This window comes from Lagopus muta, chromosome Z (genome assembly GCF_023343835.1).
Source record: "Lagopus muta isolate bLagMut1 chromosome Z, bLagMut1 primary, whole genome shotgun sequence".
Lineage (NCBI taxonomy): Eukaryota > Metazoa > Chordata > Aves > Galliformes > Phasianidae > Lagopus > Lagopus muta.
This window is the reverse complement of record NC_064472.1, coordinates 342,684-351,076: the sequence shown is the minus strand read 5'-3', so window position 1 is coordinate 351,076 and position 8,393 is coordinate 342,684.

The window sequence follows — 8,393 nt, the reverse complement described above, 5'->3', positions numbered from 1 at the left end:
AGTAATAATAATTATATATAATAGTATATATTATATATAATAATATACATAGGTATTATATTTTATATAATGTATATATTATATGATTGGTCATTGGCAGCGCCGTCCCGCCCTCGCCTGTAAGTGATTGGTCACCGGCCGCGCCGTCCCGCCCTCGTCCGCCTGTGATTGGTCACCGGCCGCGCCGTCCCGCCCTCGTCAGCCTGTGATTGGTTATTGGCAGCGCCGTCCCGCCCTCGTTAGCCTGTGATTGGTCACCGACAGCGCCGTTCCGCCCTCGTCCGCCTGTGGTTGGTCATCAGCAGCGCCGTCCCGCCCTCGTCAGCCTGTGATTGGTCAGTGGCAGCGCCGTCCCGCCCTCGCCATCCTCTCATTGGTCATCGGCAGCGCTGTCCCGCCCTCGTCAGCCTCTCATTGGTCGTCGGCAGCGTTTTCCCGCCCTCGCCAGCCGGTGATTGGTCATCGGCAGCGCCGTCCCGCCCTCTTCAGCCAGTGATTGGTCATCGGCAGCGCTGTCCCGCCCTCGTCAGCCTGTGATTGGTCACCGGCAGCGCCGTACCGCCCTCGTCAACCTCTCATTGGTCACCGGCAGCATTATCCCGCCTTCGCCCGCCTGTGATTGGTCATCGGCAGCGCCGTCCCGCCCTCGCCTGCCTGTGATTGGTTATAGGCAGCGCCGTCCCGCCCTCGTCAGCCTGTGATTGGTCATTGGCAGTGCCGTCCCGCCCTCATGTGTGTCTCACTGCTAATCGACAGCGCCGTCCCGCCCTCATCAGCCTCTCATTGGTCATTGGCAGCGCCGTCCCGCCCCTGCAGCGTCTCATTGGTCATCGGCAGGGCGGTCCCGCCCCTTTCTGCCTCTTACTCGTCACCGGCAGCGCTGTCCCGCCCTCGCCAGTCTTTCATTGGTCATCGGCAGCTCCGTCCCGCCTCCGCCAGCATCTCATTGGTCAGCAGCAGCCTTTTCCCCGCCTTTTTCTTTGCTCTCTCTCTCCTTTCTTTCCCCTCATCCTGTTACAGAAGAGACTGAAGGAATGATGGACAAGCTGGTGCAGGATGGCAGCAGCAGGGTGGAGGCACAGGTGGGTGCGATGAAGCCGGGGGTGGGACTGGGTGGAGCCAGAGCCCAGCCTGAGCTCATTTAAGGGCTGGGAATCGCAGGGCTCAGATGTGTGCCTGGGCTCTTTCCGGTTAATTAATAAAATGAAATAAAGCAAATAATTGTAATTAATATGCTTATTAATATTAATGTTAATAGATAACCAAATTTAATATTAAAATATATTGCCTTTTTAAAATTATGTCTTTTTTCGTAGATTTTTTTTTTAATTTTTTTATTTTTTTTTTGTTTCTGATAAACTATTTCTTAATTACCACTTACTTTTGTTTTTTTTTTCCTTTTTTATTTTTTTTGTTTATGCTCCTTTTTTTTTTTACTCTTATTCGTTTTTTTATTAATTTTTGTTTTTTTTCAACATTTTTTTTTATTTTTTTGCTTTTCTACTTTCCCATTTAATTTTTAATATTACTCCAGTTTAAATTCATAAATATTTTATTGGTTAATTGTTTTATTTTTTATTTGTAATAAAAATTCTTTATTTCTACAGAGCTTTTTATTTTAGATTTTATTCTTTAATTCCGATTTTTTTTTTCATTTTATTTATTTATTTATTATTTAATTTCATTCAATTTTATGGCAGCATACTTTTTATTTTATCTTATTTAATTTTCGTTTTTATTTTTTTTATTCAATTTTATGTTCTTTTTTCTTTGTGTGATTTTATTTAATCTTTGTCATTACTTCTATTTATTTTAAATTATTTTATCTTTTGTTTCAAATAATATATACGCATAATATATATATACAATATTAGTTAATACCTATTATATGTGTAAATCTCGCTCTCTACTGCCACCGTGTGGCGAAAAATCGGTACTGCAACCTTTTTTTTTTTTTTTTTTTTTTTTTGCGGTGTGCTTGCCGGTTATGCGCATGCGCCAAAATGGCGGCGATGTTCGCGCATGCGCAGTAGCGGTTCCGAGGCCGCGCATGCGCAGTGCGCGAGGACACAACTGCGCATGCGGAGCAGAAACAGGCGCCTATATAAAGAGCGTGGCAGCGGCCGCGGTTGCGCATAGATCGTGGTTGTGCGCGGCTGCTCAATGCTCTGCTGCTCCGCGCCGCTCGGAGCCGCCGGGAAGGAGCTCGAAGCCGCCGCGAAGCCCCTCGGAGCCGCCGGGAAGGAGCTTGGAGCCGCCGCGAAGCTTCTCGGAGCCGCCGGGAAGGAGCTCGGAGTTTCGGGAAGCCGCTCGGAGCCGCCACGAAGCCGTTCGGAGCCGCCATGAAGCCGCTTGGAGTTTCGGGAAGCCCTTCGGAGCCGCCGGGAAGGAGCTTCGAACAGCCGCGAAGCCGCTCGGAGCCGCCGCGAAGCCGCTCGGAGCCGCCGCGAAGCCGCTCGGAGTTTCGGGAAGCCCTTCGGAGCTGCCGCGAAGCTTCTCGGAGCTGCCGCGAAGCTTCTCGGAGCTGCCGCGAAGCTTCTCGGAGCCGCCGGGAAGGAGCTCGGAGCCGCCGCGAAGCTCCTCGGAGCCGCCGCGAAGCCCTTCGGAGCCGCCACGAAGCCGCTCGGAGCCGCCGCGAAGCTTCTCGAAGCCGCCGGGAAGGAGCTCGGAGCCGCCGCGAAGCCGCTCGGAGCCGCCGGGAAGGAGCTTCGAACAGCCGCGAAGCCGCTCGGAGCCGCCGCGAAGCCGCTCGGAGCCGCCGGGAAGGAGCTCGGAGTTTCGGGAAGCCCTTTGGAGCCGCCGCGAAGCCGTCGCGAAGCCTTTCGGAGCCGCTCGGAGCCGCCGGGAAGGAGCTTCGAGCCGCCACGAATCCGCCGCGAAGCCGCTCGGAGCCGCCGCTCGGAGTTTCGAACAGCCGAGGTATGGGGCATTTTTGGGGCACTTGTGGGGCTCCTTTTCGGTCTCTTTCGGGGCTCTTTAGGGTCTGGTTTGGGGCACTTACGGGGCTCTTTTGGGGCTCCCTTTTGGGGCTCCCTTTTGGGGCTCCCTTTTGTCTCCTTTTTGTTTCCTTTTTGGCTCCTTTGGGGTTCCTTTTTGGCTCTTTTTTGGCTCCTTTTTGGCTCTTTTTTTTGGCTCCTTTTTGGGCTCCTTTTTGGGCTCCTTTTTGGGCTTCTTTGGGGCTCTTCTGGGGCACTTGTGGTGGCCCTTTGGGGCTCTAATATGTGGCTTGCAGGGCACTTTTGGGGCTCCTGTGGGGCACTTATGGGGCTTTTTTGGGGCTCATTTTTTTTGCTTTGTTTTATTTTGTTTCATCTTTATTATTATTTTATTTTTTTATAGTTCTTGACAATAATATATTACATACAATTTCTAAATATGTGTTTGTCTCGTTCTCTACTGCCGCCGTGTGGCGAAAAATCGGTACTGCAGCTTTTTTTTTTTTTGCTACGCGAATGCGCAGTAGCGCTTCCGAGGCCGCGCATGCGCAGTGCGCGAGGACACAACTGCGCATGCGGAGCAGAAACAGGCGCCTATATAAAGAGCGTGGCAGCGGCCGCGGTTGCACATAGATCACGGTTATGCGCGGGTGCTCGGAGCCGCCGGGAAGGAACTTCGAACAGCCGCGAAGCCGCTCGGAGCCGCCACGAAGCCGTTCGGAGCAGCCAGGAAGCCGCTCGGAGTTTCGGGAAGCCCTTCGGAGCCGCCGCGAAGCCGCCGGGAAGGAGCTCGGAGCCGCCGCGAAGCCGCTCGGAGCCGCCGCGAAGCCGCCACGAAGCCGCTCGGAGTTTCGGGAAGGCGCTCGGAGCCGCCACGAAGCCGCTCGGAGCCACCGCGAAGCTTCTCGAAGCCGCCGCGAAGCCCCTCGGAGCCGCCGTGAGGGAGCTTCGAACAGCCGAGGTATGGGGCTTTTTGGGGCACTTGTGGGGCTCCTTTTTGGTCTCTTTTGGGGTTCTTTGGAACTTCTTTCAGGCTCTTTTGCGGCTCTTTCGGGGCTCCTTTGGGGCACTTGTGGGGCTCTTCTGGTGCTCTTATTTGTGGCTTGCAGGACAGTGATGTGTGGCTTGCAGGGCACGTTTTGGGCTCCGTTTTGGGCTCCGTTTGGGGCTCCTTTGGGGCTCCTTTGGGGCACTTGTGGGGGTCCTTTGGGGCTCTAATATGTGGCTTGCAGGGCACTTTTGGGTCTCTTGTGGGGCTGTTTTGTGCTACTTATGGGGCACTTATTGGGCTCTTTCGGGGCTCTTTTTGGTCTCCTTTTTGGGCTCCTTTTTGGGCTCCTTTTTGGGCTCCTTTTTGGGCTCCTTTTTGGGCTCCTTTTTGGGCTCCTTTCTGGCTCCTTTCTGGCTCCTTTCTGGCTCCTTTCTGGCTCCTTTCTGGCTCCTTTCTGGCTCCTTTCTGGCTGCTTTGGTGCCTTTGTGGGGTTCTTCTGGTGCTCTTTTATGTGGCTTGCAGAGCAGTGATGTGTGGCATGCGGGGCTCCTTTGGGGCTCCTTTGGGGCTCCTTTGGGGCTCCTTTGGGGCTCCTTTGGCTCTCTAATATGTGGCTTGCAGGGCAGGGATGTGTGACTTGCAGGGTACTTTTGGGGCTTTTTTGGGGCTCCTTTTGGGTCTCTTGAGGGTCTCTTTTGTGACTCTTGGGTCTCTTTTTTGGTCTGGGGTCTCTTGGGTCTCTTTTTAGTCTCTTTTGGGGTCTCTTGGGGTCTCTAGGGTCTCTTTTGGGGCACTTGTAGGGCTTTTCTGGTGCTCTAATATGTGGCTTGCAGGGCAGTGCTGCGTGGCTTGCAGGGCTCTTTTAGGGCTGTTTTAGGGCTCTTTTGGGGCACTTATGGGGATGTTTTGGGGCACTTACGGGGCTTTTCTGGGGCACTAATATGTGGCTTGCACGGCTCTTTAGCGGCTCCTTTTTGCGGCTCATTTTAGGGTTCCTTTTAGGGCTCCTTTGGGGCACTTGTGGAGCTCTTCTTGTGCTCTAATATGTGGCTTGCAGGGCAATGATGCGTGGCTTGCAGGGCTCCTTTGGGGTTCTTTAGGGTCTCTTTTGGGGCTCCTTTGGTTCTCCCATATGTGGTTTGCAGGGCTCCTTTGGGGCTCTTTTGGGGCTCTTTTGGGGCTCGTTTTGGTCTCCTGTGCGGCTCCTTTCTGGCTCTCTTTTGGGGCTCTTTTGTGCCACTTATGCGGCTTTTTTGGGGCACTTCTGGGGCTCTTCTGGTGCTCTCATATGTGGCTTGCAAGCCAGTGACGTGTGGCTTGTAGGGCTCGTTTTGGGGTCTCTTTTGGGGTCTCTTTTGGGGTCTCTTTTGGGGCATTTGTGGGGCTTTTTTGGGGCCCTTGTGGGGCTCTTCTGGTGCTCTACTATGTGGCTGGCAGGGCTCTTTTGGGGCTCGTTTTGGGGCTCTTTAGGGGCTCCTTTCCGGCTCCTTTAGGGCTCTTTAGGGGCTCCTTTGAAGCCCCTTTAGGGCTCTTCTGGTGCTCTAATGTGTGGCTTGCAGGGCAGTGATGTGTGGCTTGCAGGGCACTTTCGGGGCTCTTTTTGGGGCTCCTTTGGGGCTCTTTTGGGGCCCTTATGGGGTTTTTCTGGGGCCCTTGTGGGTCTCTTCTGGTGCTCTAATATGTGGCTAATATGCGCAGGAACTTCTTTGCAGTGAGGTGAGGAGCACTGGCACAGGCTGCCCAGGGAGGTGGTGGAGTCTCCTTATCTGGAGTTGTTCAAGACCTGCCTGGATGCCGACCTGTGCGCCCTGCTGTAGGGAACCTGCATGGGCAGGAAGTTGGACTCCATGAGCTCTGCAGCTCCCTTCCAACCCCTCGACCAAGTGAGGTGCCAAAAGAAGAGGTGTCTCCTAAACAGGCTTCTGCTGAGTGCTGTCCTCGTCTTGGGGTTTGTACAATGCCCACCTTTCTTCTCTAACCCACTTTGTTGAGGACCACGTGTGAGGCTTTCTTCTTTCCTGGTAGGCTTGGCGACTCCTCCACCAGACGTAGCAGGCATTTTGGGACGTCCAAGGTTCCGCAGTGAGCGTCTCCTGTTCCTGGTCAAGGTGTGGGCGTTCCAGGACATAAAGGTATCTTCATGCTTTCCCCAAGTGCCAAGTACCCCGCCAGATGCTGTTTGCCTTTTGGCACCCCCTCAGTTGCTGTAATGTCTGCGCCTTGATTCTTGGAGTGTGGTAAGTGACACCTTTGAAAACAAGCGATATTTTAGGTTAAAAACAGGGATTTCTTGGAAAATAAGTGATATTTCAGGGGAAAAACAGGGATTTCTTGGAAAATAAGCGATATTTCAGGGGAAAAACAGGGATTTCTATGAAAATAAGCGATATTTAAGGTTAAAAACAGGGATTTCAATGAAAATAAGCGATATTTTAGGGGAAAAACAGGGATTTCTATGAAAATAAGCGATATTTAAGGAGAAAAACAGGGATTTCTATGAAAATAAGCGATATTTCAGGGGAAAAACAGGGATTTCCATGATAATAAGCGATATTTCAGGGGAAAAAACAGGGATTTCTTTGAAAATAAACGATATTTCAGGTTAAAAACAGGGATTTCTATGAAAATAAGCGATATTTTAGGGGAAAAACAGGGATTTCTATGAAAATAAGCGATATTTCAGGAGAAAAACAGGGATTTCCATGATAATAAGCGATATTTCAGGGGAAAAACAGGGATTTCTATGAAAATAAGCGATATTTCAGGTTAAAAACAGGGATTTCTATGAAAATAAGCGATATTTAAGTGGAAAAACAGGGATTTCTATGAAAATAAGCGATATTTCAGGAGAAAAACAGGGATTTCTATGAAAATAAGCGATATTTCAGGGGAAAAACAGGGATTTCTATGAAAATAAGCGATATTTAAGGTTAAAAACAGGGATTTCCATGAAAATAAGTGATATTTCAGGAGAAAAACAGGGATTTCTATGAAAATAAGCGATATTTCAGGGGAAAAACAGGGATATCCATGAAAATAAGCGATATTTCAGGGGAAAAACAGGGATTTCCATAAAAATAAGCGATATTTCAGGGGAAAAACAGGGATTTCCATGAAAATAAGCGATATTTCAGGGGAAAAACAGGGATTTCTATGAAAATAAGCGATATTTAAGGGGGAAAACAGGGATTTCCATGAAAAAAAAGCGATATTTTAGGGGAAAAACAGGGATTTCTATGAAAGTAAGCGATATTTAAGGAGAAAAACAGGGATTTCAATGAAAATAAGCGATATTTCAGGGGAAAAACAGGGATTTCTATGAAAATAAGCGATATTTAAGGGGAAAAACAGGGATTTCCTTGAAAATAAGTGATATTGAAGGGGAAAAACAGGGATTTCTATGAAAATAAGCGATATTTCAGGGGAAAAACAGGGATTTCTTGGAAAATAAGCGATATTTCAGGGGAAAAACAGGGATTTCTATGAAAATAAGCGATATTTAAGGGGAAAAACAGGTATTTCTATGAAAATAAGCGATATTTAAGGTTAAAAACAGGGATTTCTATGAAAATAAGCGATATTTCAGGGGAAAAACAGGGATTTCTATGAAAATAAGCGATATTTCAGGGGAAAAACAGGGATTTCTATGAAAATAAGCAATATTTCAGGGGAAAAACAGGGATTTCTATGAAAATAAGCGATATTTAAGGTTAAAAACAGGGATTTCCATGAAAATAAGCGATATTTAAGGGGAAAAACAGGGATTTCTATGAAAATAAGCGATATCTTAGGGGAAAAACAGGGATTTCTATGAAAATAAGCGATATTTCAGGTTAAAAACAGGGATTTCTATGAAAATAAGCAATATTTTAGTGGAAAAACAGGGATTTCTATGAAAATAAGCGATATTTCAGGGGAAAAACAGGGATTTCTATGAAAATAAGCGATATTTTAGGTTAAAAACAGGGATTTCTATGAAAATAGGTGATATTTAAGGTTAAAAACAGGGATTTCTATGAAAATATGCGATATTTTAGGGGAAAAACAGGGATTTCTATGAAAATAAGCGATATTTAAGGGGAAAAACAGGGATTTCTATGAAAATAAGCGATATTTAAGGTGAAAAACAGGGATTTCAATGAAAATAAGCGATATTTCAGGGGAAAAACAGGGATTTCAATGAAAATAAGTGATATTGAAGGGGAAAAACAGGGATTTCTATGAAAATAAGCGATATTTTAGGGGAAAAACAGGGATTTCTATGAAAATAAGCGATATTTAAGGTTAAAAACAGGGATTTCTATGAAAATAAGTGATATTTTAGGGGAAAAACAGGGATTTCCATGAAAATAAGCGATATTTTAGGGGAAAAACAGGGATTTCCATGAAAATAAGTGATATTTCAGGAGAAAAACAGGGATTTCTATGAAAATAAGCGATATTTAAGGTTAAAAACAGGGATTTCC